The sequence below is a fragment of the Danaus plexippus genome, chromosome 4 (assembly GCF_018135715.1).
Source record: "Danaus plexippus chromosome 4, MEX_DaPlex, whole genome shotgun sequence".
NCBI classification, from domain to species: domain Eukaryota; kingdom Metazoa; phylum Arthropoda; class Insecta; order Lepidoptera; family Nymphalidae; genus Danaus; species Danaus plexippus.
Genome location: NC_083538.1, coordinates 5,658,919 through 5,671,336, shown reverse-complemented (window position 1 = coordinate 5,671,336; position 12,418 = coordinate 5,658,919). Strand labels below are relative to the sequence as shown.

General features: G+C 31.2%; 1 long non-coding RNA gene across 1 annotated transcript; it reads left to right on the top strand.

The window, feature by feature from the left end:
• The first annotated feature begins 612 nt into the window (after window positions 1-612).
• Window positions 613-11,405, top strand: LOC133320109 (uncharacterized). Its single transcript, XR_009753565.1, has 3 exons — window positions 613-736; window positions 10,513-10,683; window positions 11,040-11,405. It is a non-coding gene; the product is annotated as an uncharacterized LOC133320109 (long non-coding RNA).
• Window positions 11,406-12,418: the final 1,013 nt, after the last annotated feature.

Here is a 12,418-nt window from a genome sequence, read left to right as displayed (position 1 = left end):
TAAGGAGATTATCTGGATAACGAAGTACATGTATGAATATAAGTTGAGGCTATTTCCGACATCGATTATTATATACTTTTCAGGAAAGATATTATCAAAGCAATCTATTAAAAAGCATTCCGATTTAACAAATTTTTTTTTACTTTCAAAAGTTATATGTTTTAAAGATAACAATATAATCTATTTTTAAAAGTTTCCAAGTATCAAGAACGAGGGTAGTCGTATGTTTTGTCCGCAATGTCACCCCGTCCGAGTTCAACGATCAAGATCTGGAGAAAGGGCTCATATTTAGGTAATTTTATTATGCTATACAAATTTAATACTGGAATTTATTATTAGTACAACATCAGACTATAGCTCCAAGTTGAAACATCTTATATAATATACGTATTATTATTTAAATTTCGTATTGATATTTGGTAAACATTTGAATTATTAAGATCATAAATTATTATAATATACCATTTATAAAAAAATATGACAATCTCTATCATCCTTTTAGAAATGATTCCAAAATCATATTCTACGAAGCTTAAAACCAACGAACGTTATAATGTTAGGAACACACCAGTGGAAGGCATTTTATTAAACATAAAATAATAATCTACATATTCTCCCAAACTTAATGGCCCATTTGAAGACCAGAATTTCGATGATGAAATCTGGGAGTGAAAGTTAGGAAAAAGTCAATAATAGTGAACCGGCCTTATATGACCAAACCGACATCTGTATCTTTGTAGGTACCATTTGTTATTATATCAGAGAAAGTTGCTCGCCTTGCCCTCGCTTGTGTAATACTAACATTGATAAAAACATTTTAATGTTGTAATAACATTCTATCGTGAACTGCCCACCTATTTAAATGACTATGCGTTTGCTTTTAATATTAACATATTGAAAAAATAAAACGAACATTAAATAAATCTTTACATTAGCTAGTTATATTATGGTTGAGATAACTTTCTATATAAACCTTTCTTTCTGTTGGTTGGATGTAGTTATTTTTTATTATATATGCAGTATTTCGTACCCATTTTATTGCCTAACAGCCAAAAACGATCAATAATTTATTTCAGTAAATTTTCAGACTGTCTGAATTATTATCTTACAATTATTGCAAAAATTGTACTTTCGTCCTCTCACAACCTGTTGCTGAGTGCATTGCCCTACAGATATAGCTAATAAACATTTTTAAATTGAAATAAAGCTCCGTCCCTATCTGTTTCATGTAAGACTAATGTGTGTAAAAGAGACGGAGGGACCAAATAAATTGTTTAGGAGCCGTGCAATGCTTAAAATTGGTGTCTTTATTGAAGTCCAATGGTTCATACATTAAGGCAGGTTATGTTTAAGGTCAAGTTGTCGTAGTCTTAGAAAATGAAAAACAGTGACGTATTGGTGTGGCAAATAAAGAAATTTTATGTAATGGCAGCTATACATATCTCATATAACATACATAACACTACACTTTTAAATAAAAAATTAGCAAAATTTTCTTTATAATCACATTATTTATTTTCATACATTTATTTAATGTATTTAGTGCTTTATGGTTGGAGTGTCATCTAATGACAAATCGTAATTATTTTTTCATTAATGCTACTAGCGACATCTATAGTATTCTTGAAATATCGTAAGGACGTACGACTGGTTGTTTTCAAAATTTACGGTTCTCGTATCTGAAGTGTGATGGGACTACACTAGAGGGCGTTTAACTGACCCTAAAACTACACTATAATTAGTATTAGAAAATACTGATGTCTAACTAAACCCTAAAATAATAAGGAAAGTTATTTATCTAATTAGTTAATTCTAGTTTAACTAGTAATAGATTCTTTCAATTGTTCGTATTTAAAAATTACGTATTTGTTAAATTTTTTTGCCTAGGTAATATTGGTCCATAAAGATGTAATGTGTCAAGAATTTAATTAAGATAAAGAGATGATGTTTTAAGAAATTCTTGTATATATAGAAATAATTAAATTCTTGTGTCTGTTTGTAATATTGTAGAGTACGTATGCGAAAATAATATGTATTTTAATTTTGTTTGTCTACTTGTCTGTCTATATGTTCCGGTTAATTTCAGTAACAACTGGACCGATTTTGATTTGAATTTCCTGGCGAATAGCTGGTGTAGTGAGGAGTAAAGATATTTAAAATATTTCATTCATATTTTTTCAAATAAATTATAAATAAGACATTAATTTCACTTGGATAAATTTGTACTCACACATTATATACTTATATACGTATAAATCAAATGTGTATAATGTATTATTTATATTTTTATTTAAAATCTTTTCATGTAAAGATTTACATGATTTTTAATTTACGTCAATGAACAAAGACTTGTCTTTCTTGACCATCAATGTTAATTATATTTTTTATCTAACAATTCTATAATAAGATAATTATAACATTAATATGTCAAAAATTACTAAGGGCATATTGATATTTCATATACAAACTTGTAACAGTAGTTACCTATTGTATAACAAAACTATACGCAGACTTTTAAATATAAAATAAAAATAATATTGTACAAAATAAATCACTGTAGAACATTTATTGAAGTGTTAATATATCAAAATATAATATATATAAAACCAACACATAGATAGCCGGGTATACAAAAACTGTTACTAAGAATAAGCGGGATGGGGGATCTTATTTTTCTCGTGGACTTTTCAGTCGCTCGGGGAGGCTTCGCGGGAGTTTCCTCCACCCACTGCAATAATACTGCGTCACTATTTTGCGCCATTACCTACACTCGCTTCCTATTCTATAAGTAGCGTGGCTCGTAGAACGTAACAGACACGTTGAGATTGGTATATAATATTATTATAAAATATAATTTATATGTTTTATATTGGAATTATATTAAGTTAGGACATAGAATTTATGAATATATTGGCTTGTTTATTATCTTGGAAGAACATCATTTTCAAATGTGCATTTTCAGAATTCTTATTTTGATCTTTGTAGTCTTGGCTACAATGTTTATAAGTAAATAAAATATTGGAAAATAGTAAATTAGTAAAGTATTTTACGTCTTAAGTCCGAAAGATTCAAATACATAGCGTTATATGGAACAGTGCTATACTTACATAGCGAATGTAAGATCGCCCTAACTTTCACATTGCTAAATTAGTTTCTGGAGTATGACTTATATGAATCATTCGTTCTTTTTTAATAATAAGTGTCTAACTGCTTTTTGTTCATCAAGACAATGAAGCTTGTTGTTTTTATGTATCAGCAACAACTTGTTTCAAGAAATTTAGTTTTGAAATAACGTCAAAAACGTAAAAAACTACATCAATAATATAGCTAGTACTATGTATAGTTGTATAATAATTACAACACAACTATTTACAAAGCTGATGTTAAGTAATGGCGCTAAATGGCAAAGCAAGCAATAACTTGCTGAAACTATGCAAGAACGGTGCGGTGGGAACGCGAATTATTGACTATGAATACATGCATGCCTTCAATCGGCTGGATACTACCATCAATGGACCATTACTGCCACAAACTGCTGTTATTATAATTTCGGTAGAGCATTCATTTATTTTAGGTCAGCTTATTATGATATATATATTAAATTTTTGCAATTATTCCGTATCATAGATAATTGTTTATAAATCTTTTACGAATATATTATTTTATTAAAACAGTACTGTGTAAGTATAAATGAATATTTTGATTCTCTAGTCAGGATTCACTGTGCTTAGTGTCAAACATTGCCGAACTGTTTGCTTTCTGCAAAATTGTTGTGTGCGTGCTTATACAAAATATTCATGACACATTATGAGCGCTGAATATTATTAGAACATTGTTACACAGCGTTCTAATACATATTATAAATAACTGATTCAGGAATTCAATTAACAGCGTGGTAATATTTACAAACAATATGGAAACAACTGGCGGCTCTATAAAAGCTCAAGCTAGAGGCAAACAATGTTAAGCTTTAATAAAACTCTGTGAGTAGTTATACATAGACTGGAAATGCAACTATCTGCTCCGGGGACACCTAAGCATACCGCTGCAGATATAGGCTTGGAGACACAAAATATTTACCACTCGACTAGTTGAAAAACAATTAAAATAACGTTCCTAACATCCAACGACGGTTTCTTACTTAAATTTACGCCCCGATCACAGTAAAACGGCAATGTACAGCAAGTGGATCGTATCGTTCGTCGGTAGTAGTTGATAGGTGAATCTCGTTTAGGGTGGGTGTGAGGCGGCGGTCCTTTGATTCCGGCGAGATTAAACGTGCGGCAGACGGTGGCGCCTCTATCTATTGTTGTTGTAATTATAACGCTATCCTCGCCCAGTCGCAAATGAAATTGTTCGGTACAGAGCCTGCTATGGATGCCTGTGTTATTGCAGTTGTCAAGCAAAGCGACACGTATGTTTGTACCGTATCCGTTTTGCGTGTGTGCATGTTCGGTTGCCCGCCAGGGATTTATAATACTATTAATTACTTGAGATATCCCTTGTATGCCATTGACTGAGGTAGCTTTAACGCAGAGTTATTTTAATACAGAAATATTGATAGATAACTAATAAATATATCGAAACGATAATATGCTCTCGCTATTATATTGCAAACATTTAATTTGGTGTTGATTGACTTAATAATTTATTACAGTAGTCATAACATTCGAAAGCAAATTAATCACATACATTGTGTACGTTATATACATATATATATTAAATTTCTAAAATAAGAGAGGACGACTGCGCAATGGGAATAAACCGGCGACAAATCCAGATTCGAATAGGAATTACGAATGGGAACAGAGGGATATCCAATAAAACATTCGTAGCCTCCAAACGTAGATACGTCTACGTGACGTAGACGCCTACCGGAGACGCATGCGTACAGAACTCGTACAGAACAAACGGAAAGTGCCAATTTCAATTGTAGAAAAAAATATAACCAATTCGAATTGGAGAAGGCTTCGCGGCGACCAATGAGAAGGCTCAGTCGTCATGCCGACTGTGTGGGCGGAGCGAATGATATCTAGCATTGGAATGTGCCTCGTATTTGTTTTGCCGGATCCAAAGGCTTTATTGCTTGGTGTTTGAGCTTCTTTCACATTGAGGAATACGGCGGCGGAAACCTCGATACGGCACTGAGATGAGACATTCACATTATGTACCACGAAGCTCCGAAACCCACTAGGTTATAGAGCATTAGCGATGTACATTGATACACTTTACTATTCACTGAAAATAAATAACTATATGTATCAAACGAATAAATAATAGATCAATACCATATATTTTATAATTATTAATACAGTCATAAAAACGTCTCGAACAAGCGGTGGCTATATATAAAATGCAATAAGACAGGCCATAAAGAACATTAAGAGGTGTCTTTCCATTTATACATAAAAGTGAGTATTGATTTTTCGATAGGGAAAAAACGAAGGCAACGATCTATGCAGATCTGGAGTGCTCTCGGCACATCAGATGGCACCGGCGGGGCAGCCTCCGCAGACAATCGAACGGTAGGGGGAACCCCCCACTGGAGGTCGGCCCGCCACATAGACTAGCGCTGCCTTCACAGATGTTTAAATAGTCATTGAGATTCGTCGCCAAAACTCGTCGTGTTAATTTTATAATAATAATAATAATTTACAATAGAAATGTCCTCATAGTAATGAACTGTTTCGATTTTGAACAAGTTGAAATTAAATAAGAAAAACAAATAAAAAATAAACAACAAACAACATACAACATTTCTAAGTTTCATTATAAGTCTTCACTCGCTTTGTATTTTTCTAGAGCGTATTTATAAATGTGGACCATATGAAATCTCTGCATCCTTTATCTTTGATGATATCGACCCGTCGGCGGCGACTTCCCATTCTCGAAGTAAAACACGCCGGGAAGGAAACCGCGGGATAAACCACCCCCCACCACCCGGCACCCCCCGATCTTTACGTTTCAGGAATAAATATTTCAGAGCGTGTGCTTCGGAAGTTAAATCTATGTATCGCCAAGCGGTAACAATCCGAGAATGAGGAACGCTATACTTTTACCTAACTTTGTACATTAGCACTGAGATCTTATATAATATAAGGGATAAATTTATAAATACGATTTTATAATTTGTTTATAAAAGAGTAAAAGTCTCATTCTTTAAAATGATATCAATTAAAAACTATGGATACTTCTTTAGTATGATAACAAAGAATATCTAGAATTTTCCTAAATCAAACTATGATAGTAACTTTCCACGTATAATATAATATCTTATTAAAGCTATCAATACTTATTTATACTAAACATGTAAAGAATTTGACTTGAAAACGTTTTAAAAGTTTTAAAGTGAAATGTCGCTTTGTGTTCCTCGAGGCTACATCTCGGGTCTTATTATTAATTTAAATGAATTTAACAATCTTACAAGGCATACGAAAAATGTACTCTTTATTAATTTGCTTGGTTCGCTTTATCCGTTTCAATGTTGCCAGTGCTGTTCATGACCACTACATAATGTATAATAAAGATCGTCGTCTTTTTAAGTTTTTGTCTATAACTGTCATTTATATATGATTATATATGAAGTATATGTATTAAATGTATAACATATTACATAAATATTACGTGAACAAAAATTGCTTTGATTACTCTTATTTTGATATTCGTGTAAATTTTAAGTACTGGCCATTGATTGTGCAACGTAAATAAAACAAAAATAAGTAATAAAGATTTTAATTACAGTTCGTTTGGGAATCAAATTTAATGAGACATTATTTATGCTTAACTTGGTTTGTTCGATTAATCATTAATAGCAAGAGATTACAGATATGATCGAAGACAAATGAAAAAATTAGTACATACATAATATGGATTAAGCCTTGAATACATCTATCGAGTGATAATGAATGAGTGTATTTGTGTTTGAATGGTATATTTAAATTTCTCTCAATACATGGTCCGAATCTTTCTTTTCATGTAAATGGTATAGATGACATTAATTTAATTAAAAGTTTGTATTTGTCCTGTAAAACCTGATTCCTAAGGACGTGGCGACATGTATACGACCTGCGAGGTTTCTAACAAACAAAGGTAAGTTTATTAGGTAATAATTTTCTCGGTACTTTCAAATTTCAAATAGAACAAATACTGCTGGGAACGTGTTTCACAAATAACTGCTGATAAATTTTCCCAGTTTAAATGCCTCACTGAGGAACAAAAGCTTCAAAACAAAGGATTGAATATATACAACTTGCCAAAACCTAAAAATAATTCGTCTTAGATTAAATGCAGGAATACTAAACATAAAGCGTTTAATAATGTATGTCACAATAGATTATGTAAGTGTTTTGCTACAACGCAATTACTTTAGATTGGTTAGTATTAAAACTGAACAGACTCATGATAGAGAGAATTAATTAATTATGATTTACAAAGAAATAATCTGGAACGAAGGAAAAGAAGATAGATTCCTTCGAGCCAACCTTCAGAGTGTATCGAATACATTTATATTGTAACGTTTAGCGTAGTTGCACCGCTGTTGCTGATTTCGCTTTCAGTAATTCGAGATGTTTACAAATTATTATGTTATTTGAACTGTCTTTAATTTCATTACGTAACGAAAACACAACCCGAGTAGGCATTTCCAAATTAATTGCCAAGCTGTATTTAATATGTTTGTGAATCAATAAATTGCTTATTTTAGACAACAGTGAATTGAATTTTATTTCTGTTCGCGTATTTAGAAAGATTGTTTTCTATATCAATACATACATATATACTATATAGCTTTTTGACGATTCGATTTGCGCATAATGCACTTGTATGACGATGAACATCATAAACTTCAACAAAAACGGTTTGTGAGAGATTATTAAATTATTTAACGATTCTAAAATCAAAGCCTTGATAACAATTGATTTTCTTTGAAGTCGTGAATATGTAGAATAATAAGATTTTTTTTCTACTAAAAAGTTTATTTTTAGTTTTAAAATAATTAAAGCACAAAAATTATTTGCTTAAGTAAATGATGATTTTCGTTATATTATCCTATTCGAATTGTGTATTTCATATCTGATTCTTAAGTCGATTCCAAATTTTTCTCATTCCGGGTTCACGGGAAGACAATAGAAAATATACATAATACAAAAACATATCGAATTTTATCTGAAAGTATTTTTTTTTTTAAATTATACAACTTATTACAATTGTCAAAATCGTATTAACTTTTCATCGTCAATATATGTTTTAGGACTATAAATTCAACAATTTACATGAAATCTATTAAAATTAAACTAATATCTTTCGGATTACTACGAGTATTAGTACTCTCTCGGATTAGTACTCACGACATTTCTGTTACTTTCGACATCTCGTCTGCTCTTGATCACGGTTGCTGCAAAGTGACCGAAACGTTGGGAGTACGTAGTTTAGAAAATAATAAAATACGCGTAGTAAGCTGAAAAATATTAGTTTCATTTAAAAGGACACACGCGAAAGTCTTAGATCTCATTATGAAATCAATAGTTTCAGACACATTTACTTTTAAATTGAAATAATATAAGTAATCATAATAATATAATAATAATTTAAATAATCATAAAATAAAATAATCATAATAATAATTTAAATACAACTAAGCAGTTTTTATATAAATGTGTAAAAATCTTACCGGTAACAGCACAGTTAAAAACAATCACTGTATACTTAACATAATAATAACACACTATAAAATGTTCTTATAGATGGCAACCTTAACATTGCCAGCACCGAACTAAATCGCTATCAATGGCTATGAAAGCGTTTATACTTCAAATAGTACGCAATAGATTACGTTCTCAATGCCAACTCATTCATTAGTTATGGTTTTTATTACGTATGGTATAATCACTGTCCATTCCTTTGGTATATTTTATTAATTATTTTTTATTTCATATATTTGTTTTTTATATTAATTTTAAGTATAATTGTTTAATAGCTAGTCAATCATAAATTACTAATAATGTGAACGTAATAGCCATTGAGGCGACAGAATTAGGTCGATACGAATGAGGAGATCCTACAATGTTGCAAGGTTTACAATTTAAACCTAAAACGTAACAAAGGTGTAACAAATATTTATAGTAAAAATTTATAAGAGTGATTTAATTTGGAATTCAACCAAGTTTTTAACTGATTAACAGACGAGTAATAATTCTCCTTTTGATTATACCTTTCTACGTTTTGCGTGCGTCATTTACTGCCTTCCACTAGTCTCACTTACGACATAATAATTTCAAATCTCACCACTGAGATGATACGTCACTGTATTTTATATAAACGGAAAAATAGGAAAAATTTTAAATATCGAATATTATTTAATTATGAAAAATATATATTAAGATAGAAAATCTTATTATTTTCGTGCTTGTTAATACATATTTTGAACGTGATAGTGATTCTGCTGAGTTGTATTAAATACGCATCTAGCAAACTGTCCATAAATTATGCAGGAGCTTTGCTGGTATGAGATCATTGACTGTATGAAGCTAATGCGCTATGCCTCTTACTGCTATATTAGCCTTTCGTCGCTAGAGCCCTTCATAAACTATTCATCGTGCTTTTATTTTATAATCGGTGTGGAAAATATTGATAGTGAAGTGAAAACTTAAGCGCAATCGCTGGTGTGGCTGTAAATTTAAATATTGCGAGTTTGAAGACCGCAGTGGCTTTGTTGTTTATTATATATATATGTATATTGATTTTACAATGCACTACAATACAACAAAATGTTGATGTCATTAACAATAGTTTTGTTATAATTAACTTCATGAAGTTTTAAACAATTTGATGTTTTTCATTTATGCATGTTACGTAAAAATTGTGTTATAACTGCGTTGAGTCACTAATAATTATTTTTTGTATTATGTAACGGAACTAATAATATTTATTACTAGGTAGGTTTTTCCCCTTTTTGCACATTAGTATTTTTTGTATAATCTGTGATATCAAGAAAGAATTTTTCATTCGTGCTGTATTCGTCATTCGTTTTTTGATGCTTTGAGGGTTCTTATTTCAGTAAGGTATTAAGATTCAACTCCTGCTTTACTATCTGTTACACTATATTAGTTTCAGAAAGAATCTTTATTTTTTATTATAATGATTTTAAAATGTACTACAACACAACAAAATATTGTAGTCATTAACAGTAGTTTTGTTATAATTAATTTCATGTAAGTTGCAAACAATTTGATGTTTTCCATTTCTATATGTTACGTAAGATTTGTGTTACAACCGCGCAATGGTTCCGTCGATAATAATTATTTTTTGCATTATGTAACAGAACTAATAATATTTATTACTTGGTAGGTTTTTCCCCTTTTTGCACATAAGTATTTTTTGTATAATCTGTGATATCAAGACATATATTTTCATTTTTGCTGTATTCGTCACTTGTTTTCTCATACTTTGAGGGTTCTTACTTCAGTAAAGTATTAAGATTCGATTCCTACTTTAATATCTATTTCGCTATATTAGTTTCAGAAAGAATTGCTCCTAGACACTGTTATGTAATATCCGACACAAATACTCAGCCTCCCAAAAGAACACACATGTAGAAAATAGATAGACAAAGCGGTAAAGAATGATCGTGACGTGATGCAGCACTTGCGAGAAAAATAACGTTCATTCCCTCTTCGTATGTCGAAGGTACATTAGGTTAATTTAGGGTTAAATTGCTTTTCTTACTGTACTTTTAAATTGGTGGTTGTTCGTTCTGATAGAGATGTATGCAGTGATAAATGGTATCAGGTTTTCCGAATCAACAGAGTCATTGGCAATAATTTTATTATTTAACGATAATATGACAATTTCATTCTTAAAGGCAAATTCTCAAATCTCAAAATTTGAGCCAGAATAAAAAAAAACTTTAAATGACTATTTCTAGCTATTTCTTTAAACAAAATTATTTTTATGCAATGTTCATTGTTTTGGTCAACATATGTACATGTATCCTATAACAAATAATATGAGCAGAACAAATTAATCTTTTAACTCGTTTACAGTCGTGACATTCAGAAAACTTGAAAAAATCAGTGGCAATGACTTGTTATTTTCTCAATACCCCTTAACTGAGCTCCGGCCAATAGATGAGTCTGACGTCCTTTTCGCACAGACTAGTTCGGATAGAGACAATGTTATACTGAAACTCAGATTATACAGAGAAAAAAATAATTCGTTGGATTTTCGGAGGAACAGAAACCCTTCCAGGCAATATGATTTGCGTCAGTGGAGATGCGTTTAACTGATCACCGGGCGGTAACGGAGTGGAAAAAGCACTACTCATCAGATCGCCAAGTATGCCGAAATAGTTTGGATCGAATGTAAATGTAAACATGAGATGTTCAGTTACAGCTTCATGGTGACCGTGATTGATGGTACGCCAAATTAAATAAATAGATGAATTCGTTTATCACTTTCTTGTTTCCGTATATTTTGTATAATCTCCTACCTTTCAGGCTATTGTGTTACCAAAGGCGTCAACCGCGAGGTAATGTTATCATTCCATTAATTACAACAACCTTCCCCCTGCTTTTTAAAAGTAAATTAATCCGATTAAGGGGGGAATCGAAGAACCCGCTCCGTCCGACTGTATTCTGGCAACTTTCTTACGAATAATTATTTTTTGTAATTAAATCCATCAACACGATTTTTTCCTAATGATTCTCCCACGGGAGGGGGCGGTGAAAGCAGTGGGTCGGTTTAGAAATTTTATTTTTTCTTATTCATAATAACTTCATCTTAAACTAAGACTACGAAAGATATACACTGAAATATATTGTTAATTTTTTTAGACCTTCACTATTACTTTCTGCATTTTTTGTAAAAGTTGTGTTCCAAATAGGTTTATATGTACTTAAGAGGCAAAACATTTTTTTTTTTATAAACAAAAATAAACCAAATTATCTCGCTTGACACTTTTTTGCGTTAATGTATTATCTATTCAGGAAATTGGAACATCCCTACATTTACAGCCGCTCCCTAGCCACTGTGTTAATGATATCTCGCTTTTAAAGGGCACATCATTTACTTACTTTTAAGAAAATTAATTGAAATGAGTTTTGACGATGAAAAGATGGCTATACAAAAGAGAACGGTAGCCGCTAGGTGTCGCTTCGAGATAACTTGTTCGACTTTAATTAATTATTTTGTGGCAAAGAATTCTGTTCACTTTGAAATTTTAGCCCCATTCAGTCATTTGCACAATTATGATTTCTATTAAGAAGCAATATGAAGAAGCCAACGTTATTTTGGAAATAATGTTAATTGATTAATTAATTGCCACCTAAATGAATAAGTTACTATAATATATTAAAAATATTTTTTATCATAATTACTACAGCCAGTCCTTTATGGAGCTTCAAATGATTGGAATTTCATCGAT